This window comes from Aquila chrysaetos, chromosome 18, assembly GCF_900496995.4.
Source record: "Aquila chrysaetos chrysaetos chromosome 18, bAquChr1.4, whole genome shotgun sequence".
NCBI lineage: Eukaryota > Metazoa > Chordata > Aves > Accipitriformes > Accipitridae > Aquila > Aquila chrysaetos.
Genome location: NC_044021.1, coordinates 17,266,063 through 17,280,183, shown reverse-complemented (window position 1 = coordinate 17,280,183; position 14,121 = coordinate 17,266,063).

Sequence of the window (14,121 nt, the reverse complement as noted above, 5' to 3'; positions counted from 1 at the left end):
AAGCAGGTGATCTTATTACGGGTCTTGTCAGCCTCACTAACGCAAAACAGGTAACACACAGAAGAGACAAAGAGAGGGTTTAACCACTGCAATAGCTCCTGTCATCTGCCTTGCGATTTGAGAGGAGCTTCTTTAACAACTGCCTTCAAATTGGCACATGTCACAACACTGGATTTTGTCCAGCCCACACTCAGATGTCAGAAGAGCTTGATCGTCATGAGTCCATCCGTTAAAATCTTTTAACAGTGCTGACCTCCTGGAAATCTTGGGTCCATTGTTCTATCTGGAGAAGAAGCAGGGAGGTAAACAGAGTTCAGCCGCTGTCAGCTCTGCTGATATAAATCAAAATAGTGATGGTGATTTCAGGGAGCTGAGTCCGGCCACGCTCACTGTGGTCCTACCGTGCTTTTAAAGGACAAAAGCATAGCTCCCAAATTAAAAATTTTTAATAAAGCCATGAGCACTACAATTGACTGTTTACAGATTTGTATCTTTTAGCTTTGCTGTCTGAGAAGGTGTAAGCTCTGATTTAAGTATTTTCCTTGGAATGGAATATCAGTAGGATCTTTCTCCTCCAGCCTGCCCTCGCCAAAGGTGCTTAATCTCTCAGAAATCTCTACTGTTCTGTGAAATTCTGCTGATATTGGTCAATAGACTCAAAATTTACCAAGGAGGGAAAGATATACACACATGCACACAAAGAGATAGAAAATTATCCCATGAGCTTATTCCTTGGCAAGCAGCCTGAAAATCAGACAGTGGCAGCTGGGCTTGTGGTTCAGTGTGTTGCCCATTTTTTCTTTCTAAGTTTTCTTTTACCCCTCTTCTTTTTTTTTTTTTTAAATAATTTTCTTTTCTTTCCCTCAAGATCGGCTCTTCCCTTTTGAAGAACTCCCATGAGCTCCCCTGAGAGAATTTCCCATGTAACAGGCAACTATACGACCCAGTTACAAATGGAGAATGTATTCATGGCCTCATGGTGGCCTATAGATACGTGACTGTCCTAGCATTGTTGCCTGTCAGTGTCCATTGCAAACAGACATCCAGTTCTGACCCTGGCAAACACATCCGTAAACTACCGTTATCAGAAAGGCCAGTTTGAGACCTTACACGAGGAAGGAAACAGAACAAAGCCTTCACACTTGCACTCAGTGGCAGTTTGGAGCTTGCTGGCTTCCCCATCACACCTTATGAGTAGCAGCTCTAGTCCCAAGAGCTCCAGGCAGAGGGGTCACTTCATGTGTCAGCCTGAAGCAGCGTAGCTACCCACACCTTTGGCTGTGTAAAAAAAGGCACTGGAAAGCCTGCCATGTAGGATCATTTCAGTAATAGTTCTCACTGGGCTACCTAACTGATAATCTTCTCCCCTGGTATACACAGCAGGACCACAACTCAGTGCACTCGAAGCTACAGGAGACACTGAAAAACTTCACAGTAAATTAAGTGCAATTAGCAGAGCAAACATCACCACTGCTAGCCTTATAGTCTTGTAATTATTCCAACAGCACTTATTATTTGGGCCATTTCTCAAATCAGTGGCCTTTGTAAATGAATATCATCGTAACAAAGTCCCTTTTCAAATAGAGTATCCCAGGGCACAGTGGAGACTTGAGGAAGAAGCAGTTAGATCTTCTAATTCAAGTAAATATTGCAGTCCCACTCTGGAGAGAGTAGCCATCAGACTCTGTCAGGTGAATGCTAGAAGGACAACTACAAAAAGAACCCATGATCTGGTTCTTCCTGACTAAAGCAGAGTTTAGATGCTGAATTCTTGAGTTGTGTCCAGATGACACTGCGATACAGACTGCAGGAGAAAACCTGGCTAGTGATGTAAACAGACATGTGTCAGACTCCCCATGTCCAGCAGTAGATCTCTCATATATGTTGGTCCTCAGCAGATCTGTGAAACTCAGTGTCATTATGGGATGATGTAAGTGAAGTGCACAATCTTTCATACATAGCTCAAGACATATTCTCACTGCTTGGCAGCCCCTGTTCATTATCCATTGCTACTTACGAAAGCAGTCTGTACTTAGCCTTAGGCTTACATTTAACGCCTCTCACCTAAAGAGTGTGCCCAAATAGGAGCCAGCCTGGCTAGACCGAATACTGGGGTTTAGTGTCTGAAATGTATCAGTGGAACCACAGAGACACAATACGTTTTTAGGACCATCAGAACAGTTATCTTGAAATAGATGTGGGATGGGCTAGCATTTTCAGTATCTCAAATTCCTTCTGAAGCCAATGGTTTCTGCCCATCCTCGCAGCCTCTGGGAACTTGTTAACTCTACTGCTGTTTTGGTGTCCAAATATAGATGGATTTGACTGACTTCAGGCAGAAAGGGTCAAAAAACTGTGGCTAGTACAGCTAACAGTAGGTTCATCACCTTTCCTAATATATACTGACTTACCTCTACTGAGTGACAAGAGTGGTAGCAATTTATTCCATTTTCTGCAACAGAATAAGGATGAACTGAGGAGCTCTTGAGAGCATGAAGATATCTAAGGGAAAAGTAACTGGAAATGACAAGATTTCACCCCAGAAATAAACTGCAGTAATAAAAAGGTTAACAATTGTAATAATCCTCTCTGCATGGCAGAGGCCAGGCATGGACAAGCGCCTGGAGAGATAAGGGGTAAACAGCCAAATAAAAACTGGAAGAAAAGATAGCAATGGATAACATTGATAGTTAAAGTAGGGATTTCTGACTCCTTAGTTCACAACTTACTACTACTGAAAGTTTCCTACATACTTAAAGACCAGAGGGATACAGAATTTTAGACAAGGGAACTCCAGGCACATTTCTTACTTAGAGAGGAGGAGCCACTAGGTGGCACAAAAGTTGCCTAATTTCAGCAAATACTCTGTTTTGGAGATTGGAAAATAACAATCCAAGGGGTGAACTACGGCTTTATAACTACAACATTGTAATGCAACCAGCAAAGGAAATACACAGGTGTTTAGAGGGTTAAGATTCTTTAAGTCCATCCTGTACATTGTAGGATTAATGTGGTTCTGTTATTATTGTCCTTTCCCTCCAAAAAAGCTGGTTTGTTTTTTAAAGAAATAATTGATTCAATCTCATGGAAAGAAAAAAAATTCTGCAAAATGAGAAGAAAAAAATAAAACTAACACAATGCTTTTTCTATTACAAACCAAAAATGCATAACCAGAAAGACTTGACAGATTAATTGTACTAAATCGTGGAAGAAAGTATGATGTGCCAAACAAAGAATATTGTGCACTGCTATGTAGTACAGTCTACAGAAGGACCTACTGGCAAGATACCCTGACTTCAAGGATGTAGGATTATTTTTGAAAGAGGTGAGAATGACATCAAGAAAAAAGATAATAATAAGAAAAATATATATAGTGGGAGAGGTTGTAGCAGTGAGGATTTATAACCTGAGAGTCAGTCAGCTAATGTAGAAGTCATCCTTACCAATGATATCTCAGAGGCATTTAAATATCACCCTTATTAATTAATAAAACAGAAACAACTGAAGACCAAACCCTTTGGTCCCAGAAGACCTGCAAGGAACATCCCGTGAAGGAGAATTCATCTGACCCTCTGGACATACAGAATGTTGCACAATTTGCTGCTCAGGCTACCAACTGTCTGATCAATGCCTTATACACTACATGAACATCCACAGAGTCATTCTGGTCAAGGAGAGTCAACTTACAATCTAAAATCAGTTTTAATGAGAAGATTTTGATGGGCATTATGTCAGCTTCTTTCAACCTTGGGTTTTTGATTGACTGCTGAGGACTGTCCTTTAGGTGATAACAAGGATGCTGTCAGTCCTGCACAGATAGCTTGCACCAGGCTTGAATGCAAAAGCAAATAGTGTATATGTAATACATGCTCTTTATGCATCAGAATGAATTTCAGCTTGAATTAATTTCACTGTAGGTAGTATTTAAAGAACAATTATGGATGACACACGTTAAATGTGAGTTGCTCTTGCTGAGACAAACCATGGGCCTGATCACAAAGTGTGGCTCCTGAGATCAGCAGTGTGGTATGCAGAGCCCAGTATGTTCCAATTGCAATCACTGGTATTGATTACAGTAGCTTGTAAGCTGATAATCTGAAATAAAGGAGAGAAGGTTTGATTTCCTGCAGGAAGGATTTTCAGAAGCACTTCAGTGCTCGGTCTTTGTTTCTTTAAATTTGGTAGTGAATTTCATCTATGTTTAAAGGTGAACTCTGTTAGACAAGTGTTATGTGTTTAAAACCCTATGGCTTATGTTTTCCAGCTGGGAAGGGAATGTTAGTAAAATTAATAATGGATACAATCAGAGCTGGCTTTTGTTTTTAAAATATTTTTAAATTTCGGAGAGGAGAGGAGAGGAAGATAGAAGCTCTTGGAAAAACTCTTTTCTCACTTTCAGCCCTGCTAATGCAAATATGATAAAGCAAGATGTATCTTTAAGAAGTCATTAATGATATTCAGTTTTCTTCTGGTCCACTTCCTGCTTTCTTACCACTAATAATATCTGCTAACACCTCTGTACTTCAGATGTCAGAGCAAAGTGATTCAAAAATCCCCAGATAGATAAAAAAAGAGGAAAACCTTTGCCAATGACAGCTTTTTTCAGAGCAAATAGAGCTTTGTATTGAATATTCAGAGTCCTGGAAACTTTACAACATGTTGGAAAAGAAGTATTATTTTTATAATAGGACTCATATGAATAAGGTTTTGAATTGTACAGCAACACCTCTATGTACAAAATGGCTACACTCCCCGAGCCACATCTTTAAATGAAGCTATAACTAAGGCATGCAGTAAGCTGGGACTTAATTTTGTTCCTGGAATGTACAAAAATACGTGGATTATCTCAATACTCTTCTGCATGAGATACAGAGTTATCACACAATCAGGCTGAAAATACCACTTATGTGCTGAGAAAAATTATCCCTCATACCCACAAGATTGTACTCAATATTAGTATTTCACTTTTAAGTGGTTTATAAGGGTTAATAATTAATGGATGTTATAACCACATTTCAGATATGATCAGTGTATGCAATAGATGCATATCAGTATGTGGAATTGTAGTTGGTTATATGTTATTGGGCTGTTAGAGTCCATTTATTAAAACAGCTGCAAATAATTTGGTAACCCTTTCTACACTTCTTATAGCTGGAAGAATAACACAAAGTGTGACCAAAAAAGGAAAAAATCTTCCTGTCAAATAAAATTCTTTCACTTCCTCAGCAGTACAAGTCAGTTTAGTCTGGCTTTGGCTTGATCCTAACTAATCATTCAGCTTTATCATTGTTATTTTAACTCTAGAATCTATTAAATGAGATACTAATCTGTAAGATTTAAAATCTTTAATGTGGGAGAGGAACAAACCCCTGAAACAACAGGACAGATTAGCATTTGGTTACAAATCTTAAGGAATTAAACTTGTATATTGTAAACACAGATATATGTAAGAAAGATTTGTGGTATGATACATCTTGCCCTTTTCCCACTGTTATCATTCACTGGGAAACTGGAACATACAGGAATTCTTGTGAGTTGCTGAGCATCATATAGGATCAGGTACACAATTTTCCGACCATTTTAGATAGGACCAAAGCACATGGGGGGGGGGGGGTCCTTAAGAAAATATATTTTGAGCAATGATTCTAAGTACATGGTAGCAAATAAAAGGGGATATACCTGTCTGTACCAGCCAAGATTACCAACTCTGTCTTATTCAAGCTAGAAGTGGATAAAATCCTTCTACTTGAATTGGCTGTTGGCCTCACTGCCGCTCTACCTAGGGAGTCCTGACAGACCAACTGATAGATATAGTTACTGGAGTGTAAGACATCTCTGCCCTTTGCCACGCACACCATCCCTCTGCCAGAAGTTGCTGCCCCGTATCTGTGGCCGCAGAGCAGAACGTGTAAGCCTCTGCATCATCACCCCGCTTCGATGGTCCACTATTAATCTTGAGGTGCAGGTGGATGTCATTGTCTTGGCTGTGCACAGGGTGACTATCTAGTGCATAAAGTGGAAGAAGGAAGCACTAATATTTTTGGATGGCAAGATTTGCAAACTACCTCTGTTAATCTCCCTCAGGAAACCAGAACACTTGCAATATCATGTCTCTCTCATTTTCATTTTTAACCTAATCCTTACTTTTGTCTTATCCTTTAGTCTGTCATGGTATTTGGGATCCTAGTCACATGAAGACCTCTAGACTGAGCGTGATCTCTGAGCTCCTTCTTAATTAAATTCTTCCTGGAAGACCAGGAATCCTGTCCAATGTATTTCTGTGAAACAGGGACCAAGTCTCTCTTAAGACTTTTGCCAAAACATTATTCAAAGTAGATTTATTGCTTTTTAGAAATATTTATTCATGTAATGATTAACATCGACAGCAGTAGTAGTAGTAGTAGCAGTAGCAGCAGCAGCAGCAGCAGCAGCAGTAGTAGTAGTAGTAAAATAAATATACCTTGTCCATGCCTAAAGGTTAAAATGTTGGGAGTTTTGAGAAAATGATAAAAACTGGTTAGTTGAACAGTAACCAGGGAGATGGTAACAATGAAGGAGAAAATGAAATAAAGGCTACTTAAAACACATTAGTTATATTAGCTTAGAGCAGGATCCAAATTCAGGTCTGAACTGATTGGAGTTGTCTGCTTACTTCAATTTGCCCAATTATCACCCACCAGTAATTGGAAATTTGTCCCACTGTACATTAGGGGCTCATTAAGATTTTATTTTGACCAATAAAGCCCATATTGCTTGCACTTGCACTTTTATCCCATTTGTGTTGTTGGAAACCTCAAGTCCCAGCACTTCCCCAGGGATTTCTGAGATCCTGTAACACTCTCTGTCTCTGCCGTAAGGACTAAGGGGAAAACTCTGGCCCCTGAAGCCAACAACAAAACTGATATTAGCACAGTGAAATCAGAACTTGAGTTGCACACTATATCTTTCAGGTTATTATCTCTATTTCTTCCTCATTTCCCAGATTTATTGCACTTCCAAAGGACGCTGTGTTAATTAACTAATCAATGCATAGCATTTTCTTTTTAGCATAAAAGGCTATTTTTTTTACTTAATCATTCACCATGTCAAGGAGCTCAAAAAGAATATGTTGAGGGGTTTGCCCTTGATTAAAACATAAATTGTGGCAATAAATATTTTTTATTGGTTATAATACCTTTACTTTATTAGGAAGATAACAGACTGCTGCTTAACTGATCATGAAATATTAATTAAAAAGAAAAATATATGATAGGGAGTTATTTCTGTTGTGTCTGCCTGGTTTTTATGTCCCCTTGTCTTCCTATAAAAATTTGAGCTTTTCTTGTTTGTTTCTTACTACTACATGATATGATGTTACCCAAGTCAGTGCAGAAAAGCAGCAGATTTTGAAGCAATGTTAGCACTTCTTTTACTTGCTTGTCAGTGCTATTCCAGCATCCTCTCTCTGGTATATAGATTTGTTAAGCAGAATGAAAAAGAAAAAACAACTTTCAGCACTGATTTCAGAAAGCATCTTAAAAGTATCTGATATAAAGTATCAGATACTTTATATCCTATGTAAAGTATCCAAAACGTACACATGTACATGAGCTTAGTGCTGATAAGGATGAATTGAAGCATATGCCAAAATACTTTACTGAATTGTGGGGGGAGCTTCATTTTGAAAATCAATTACCAATATGTTGTAATTGTTGTGATAAAAATCCATCTAAAACTTCATAGCAACTTACACATTTTGAGAAAGCCTTAGTGCTGTAAGAGGTCTATTGTATATTAACAGCACTTTACAATATTTAGAAATAAAACAAATGCTTATTTTTCAGGTATGTTTTTTACGGGGTCTTTATTTCTAACTCTGCTAATGCTACGTAGTTGGGTATCTTATATGCCTACTTTTCATTTAATAAAAAAAAATCTTATTACTGTAAAATTCCATTACTCTCATGCCTCCCTATGTAGTACAATGTTAAGTACACTACAATACTGAGTCCCAGATGGAATACAATGCTGTAATTCAATCGAGGGATCCTGCTAATGTCCCACACTGAAGAATATAGCTTAAGGGTTTGGGTATGGTAGCAAACCTCTCAGCCTGGAGACTGAATTACAACCTGACTATTCAATCTGGGCCTCTGTGCACTTGTTTGTAATGTACAGGACCCTGATTATTTGTAATACATCTGTAAAACAATTATTACGATAAGAAAGATAAACTAAAAGCACTGTAAATTAAAGTTTGTCCATAAGAATTATGCTATTATAGGAGAGCTGAGGTTACAATGAGCATGGAATAGGAAGAGAAGGCTTGCAAAGCATGCTAAAAATTTCATGGAAGGTTTACTGAATAAGGGTTCAATCCTGCCATCCCCACTTTTATTAGAAAGGATCACTGGTTAACTTCTCAAACAAGATAACTTAAATGCTATGGGTAGGTTTGTCTTGATTTAGTTGTGGAGATATTCATGAGTATTATAATTTCCTCACTTTAGATGCCTAATATCACATTTGATCCTGAAGCCACCTGTCAAACTTCCAACTGACTCCTGTAGCACCCAAAATCTCCAGTCCCATAGTTTTCAGCAGTAAAGCTTACTCACCCCCAACAGGTCTGTCTCCTGGCAAGACCAGAAGTGCTTCAGTCATGACAGAGCTGCACAGCTCATGTCAAAGCCCTTTCTGGATCTGCAAACAGCAAATTCCTCCCCCTTACCTCTAAGGGCTCTGACAAGAGCAAGACAATGATCAGGCTTCACACAGAACCAAGCGCATTCAGAAGATATGCCACCCCAATTCTCTGCTCTTTTTGCATAGTAGCTCCAAGGCAGTGGGTACAGTCCCATCAGTCCACAGGGTGACTTGTGCATAGCCCTGAGGGCAGCACTCTACTCATGAGGCTGTAGGAGGTCAGACTCCTGGGGCACAAGGCTGGAGCTCCAAGAGTGATGGAGCCAATCTACCAGGTTGCCTCTGCCAGGGGAGGCAGATGTGGGCCCCTTTTCTCCCTGCTCTGCCAGCCACGTGTTCCTGCCTCCTCTCTTGTTCTGGTCCTGGCACACATCTGATCCGGCAACAAGCTGATGCAAGGAGCTAAACTAATCAAAAATTAGCCATACAAAACCAAAGTAAAGAGTATTTAGCTGGCTTAGTTCCTTGAAGCACTTCATGGAAATATCAAACAAGCAGTGGTACCAACTCAAGGGTGGCAGTGGGGATGTGCATCTGGGGCTATAGGAAGAGGTAGTCAAAGAACTGACCTGGTTCAGCGTATGGTGCCATTGTGCTGCAGCTCCAGTCACTTTTGTTGCTGCTCCTCTGTTTTTAGTAGAATATTTAAAGACGAGTGGAGCCAGGCAAGGAAAAAATAAGCATAGCTCTCTAGCTTAGCGATTACAGCACTCTGGACAAGGTTTATTTTAAATTGGAGAAATTTAAATTGGAAAAAAAAAAAAGTGAGTATTACTGTAGCACAGCATTTTAACAGCCCTCTGGCAGAGTTAGCTGAAACTTTCTCAGTCCCCCAAATGGTATTTGGCTGAACACAGGAGCTGGTTTTCAAACAATGCCAATCTGTTAACCTTTCAGTGCAGAATACACCCTTACTAGATCAATACATCAGAGTTATGTGGACACTAAGGAAAAAAATGTAATTGGTTAAATGAATGGCCTTCACTGTCACAGCAGATGGGAATGAGACCTGAAAGGAGGCTTGTTATGGTGCACCCCCTTGAGCCAAGGTGCGTCAGATGTGCTGGAGTGCTAGGTCATCGGGGTGTCACAAAGTTGTGGGTTACCAGGTACCTCTCTCATGTCCCCCGTGTTGTCAAGCAATCTGTACCTTCATAGAATTACCAATAAAACATTCGTAGGAGCAGATTAGGTTTAAAAATCTACCTAATGTAGCGTGAAATTTAGAGTGTATGCTCCAGCGATCAGAGCTGCAGTGTTGACCCATTATGCTCTGCAGTCACATTCTTCCATTTTCACCCTTTGAAGCCACAAGGGGAGGGGGAACAAATAACACACACACTTACAACCATTTTCTCTTGTGTCTTTTTTTAAAGTGGGGCTGTAGCTTGTGCTGCCTGTGAGGCTTTGCTTATAGCTTTGCTTAACTTTGCTTAAAGAACTTAAAATTCATTGCCAGGATACCTGATGGCTGGCTGTTGTGCTTTGTGAAAAAGCAGCCTTAGGTTTTCAGATTCGTGGAAAGGAAGCACCTTCTTAATTCTTCAGGCACTGGGGCTCTGCAAAATTGGGCTGTCATCCCATGTGAGTTAAGAACGATCTAAGCCTTATGCTTTAGCGTACAGTGAAATGTACTTCACTGAAAGTCAGGGAGGCAGAAGACAGAGCGGTAGCTATAGCTTGTGTTACAAGTCAGAAAGCTGCAGCCATATTAAAAAAAGGTATATGTAAGATAGTCTGTCCTGCTTTAGCAATTATGCTGTATTATTAAATGTGAAACATTTTTTACACATTCATCCTCTTCTCTGGATGAGAAACAAATAACACATACCCAGTAGTCAAAAAAGTTCAACAAAACTGTTTACATATGAGAACTCTTTTTAATCTCTGATCGGATAAGCCTGGTGAAGTGATTCTAGCAGCTACCATAACTTTGCATTTCTGGGCCTAGACTGAGTTGACTTTCCAAGGAGACCTGCATCAGGTCTTAGCTGCAGTAATATTTATTAGGTGGACAGGAGCAGAGATCAATTTGTGTCAATATTACAAAATAACTAGATGGTTCCATGCAGGATCCTACTCGCAAAATCTGAAGCTACATCTTAATCTGACTCACTGAGACTTGGATCCTGTAACATGATAGAGGCTGATTTGGATTGAAATGTGGCAAAATAAGATTTCTGATTTTCATTCTGCCAGATCTTGCCAAAGAGTTTTTGAAGAGTTCAGTCCTACTATGTCAAGCCATGTTGCATTTCCCTGGAAGTATCCCCAGTGTGCAAATTGAGCACTGATTTCCCCACAGCACTTGTAGAAATTGAATTGCTATATGGTTTTGATGAGAAAAGATGAAAGATATGCAAGTGTGGCTAAAGAAATTTCACTTTCACAGTGAAATAAAGACTTTTGAAGGAGGGAATGGTCTTCAGTCTTTTTCTGGCAGACTAGTATGTTCCTATTTTTGATTATATATTCTACAGAAAATATAAACCTTCTGTTCCTCTGTACTTTTTGCATGAACACAGACTCTAAACATGCTTCTTGCAAAACTCGTATTCCCACACAGACATACCTTGAAAAATCAAGTATATTCCTTTCACATTACTGTTCAGCACAGCAACTTGCGCTATTTGAGACCTACTGCCATGTATTGAAGCCTTCAACAAAAGATTAAATAGTTCTAATTTCAAAAAGTGCTCAGAAGTGACTGCACCCTGCACATGTATTTTTGTTGCATATTTTTATTCCCCATCACAGAAATTGTAGAGAATGTTGCAAAAGAAGAGGGTTATCAGTATTTAACTGTTTATATCACATAGTCTGATGAAAAGAAGAAATGCCCCTGTTAACCTTTTCAGGGGATTTTAAAAAAAAGCAGAACTATGCACATACACATTTCAGCTGCTGCTCAGCTATTACATTTCCTATATTTGGTAGCCCTCTCTCAGCATGAAACTATTTTCTGCTGTATCTTCAGCTGTGAGAGTACCATCAGAGGACAGTGATCTCATTTCCCAGATTCTACTGCCATCAGTGAAACAGCTCCGGGGGTACAGAGCTGTAACTGCGATCAGAATCTGGCCTTGTCCACTGAAGTGAGGACAGCACTCAGATATACATGCATGACAGTACCTGGTCACAGACTTTGTGATAATGGGATGGGGAAGAGTTAGAGGAACCACAGTACTTCCATTTGAACCCCCTGCTATGACACGTACACTCTGGATCACAGGATGCTGAAATGACCACACAGCTGGGCAGCCCTTCTTTTCACACAGTAGTGGTTGTGAGCCACTAATGGTCCTGACAGCCCGTGCAGTGTCTAATGCTTTTCTTTATACCCCCTCAAGTCATTAAAAGGACAACCTTGGCTATCAGTTCAAAGAAAAGGTTTCCAGCCCTTCTGGTTCAGAAACCAGAAAGAAAAAAGAAAACCTGAAAGGGGTTTTAACTCTCATGATTTTTAAGACAATCGCATGATTTTGTGGAGTCTGGTTCATGATTCTTCAGTGCTTGGGTGTGTATTTTCTTATTAAACACTGTCAGTAAAATTACACAATAGAAGCTGTTTGCATCCCTGTTGGGAAACTGCAGTTTTCCCTTGTGCAACAAGCTCAGGACTCTGTGGGGCTTGGTATATAAGCCAAAAGATTTCTGCATTACAACATCAGGTTATCATAACCTATCTCCCCCTCCTTCCTACCCCCAGAACTCATCTATATGCTAATTTAACGTGACTAACGCCGCCCCACAATATAATGGCTCTAATGTTTTCAGGGGAGGAAAGAAAGTGGAAAGAAGCTGATGCTCCTGTTTGATTAGTGCAGTGCCTTCTGACAAAAATCCCAGATTTTCTGATGATAAGGTCTGATTGCATCAGCACCCTGACTACATCTGGTTCAGCATTTGACCAAGCTTGCAGTTAGGTTTGAGTTTACATTCCTGTGAGTTAAGTATCAGTGAGTTAAGCAAATGTAAAATACATTTTTCTCACCTTGCTTTTGTGGAAGTGACTCTAATCAAGTTCAACTGTTTGTTTAAAGGGAAAGACACCACTGTCACTCTTACTGTCAGGCGCTAACAACTACTGTATCTGCACCTGACAGAGCTCCCCACTGAGTTACAAGATACCTGAACTAGTTGGGATTTGGCTCCTGGGCCTTTCTGGTTCAGTCATACAGCCTAGGGAGCTTTCGGTTTCTCCACAAACATGTGCATTGATAGTCCCTCTGCCCCTTTCCCCCTTCCTCCCTCACACTCACTGTAACGCTATTAAGATATCAAATGCAGCAATTACAACAAGAAAACCCTAATTAGGCAGCAGCAGCTTCTGTAATAAAGGAATCAAAGAAATCTGAAGAAAGAGCTAAGAGGAAAGACAACAGAGGCTTTCAAATCACAGACTTCTTGTTCTTAATGGACTACTCAATGCCGATAGTCCTCCATGAATTTCACTTCACTGGCTTTCTCCGTACTTTTCTAGGACAAAAGAAGTAATACCAACATAGAGTCCTGTGGCCATAATCAAATAATAATTGGCCTCGGAGATCACTTATGACAATCAGGGAAGTAATAAGGTTTCTGAATAATTATGAATAATTAGGCACATTTATGAATAATTACACTGTTAATAACTATCTAACACATCCAGTTTTTAAACTGTAATTCAGTCATTATTGATTGGTTAGCCATCATCTTCACTGCTGTTTCCCTACTCATTAACATCCTGATTCAGCCAGGAGCCCTGCAAGGCTGCATTTATTCTTTTGGCATGCCAGTAAAGAGGAGTTTTATTGCTATAACTTCTGAATCCCAAGAAAGGGGAAAACCTGTTTCACAGAGAACAGGTTTCACTGAGCAGAGAGGAGGGACATTTATGGAAAGAAAATGTCCTGGCACTTTCTAAATGTGATATTAAGACAGTGCAAAGACAATATGACAGTGAGGAGTGCAGAAAACAGGACTACAGTGCTGTGTCTGGAGCTTCTGAATATTTAAATTCCTGTGTTTGGACTGTGAAGTTTTTGAGGTGTGGTCCTTCTAGTATGAAATGGACTTAGCAGAGCTGACTCATGATGCCCCCAGCAGCACAGGTAGAAATAAACATTGTTTCATCAAGAAAGAGGGGCCTGGGACATATAATTCCTGCCTTGGGAAGGAAAGGGCCAGGGAGCTAGGCAGGGTCACTGCTGCTGCCCCAGCCAGCACCTCAAGCACAGAGGAAGCCTTGCCTGCTGCTGTGGGGAGAGACCACATACACCTGCCCTTCAGCAACATAGCTCCCACCACCTCCATCAGCAATTCTCTGTGCTCTGCCAGCTCTCCCATGGCTCAGCTGGAGCCAAAGACAACAGGACTGCCAGGGCTCTCGCTTTGCCCAATAACCAGCAATTGCAAGGGGAAACTGCTGCACCTGATGTTCTCCCATCTTCAGCA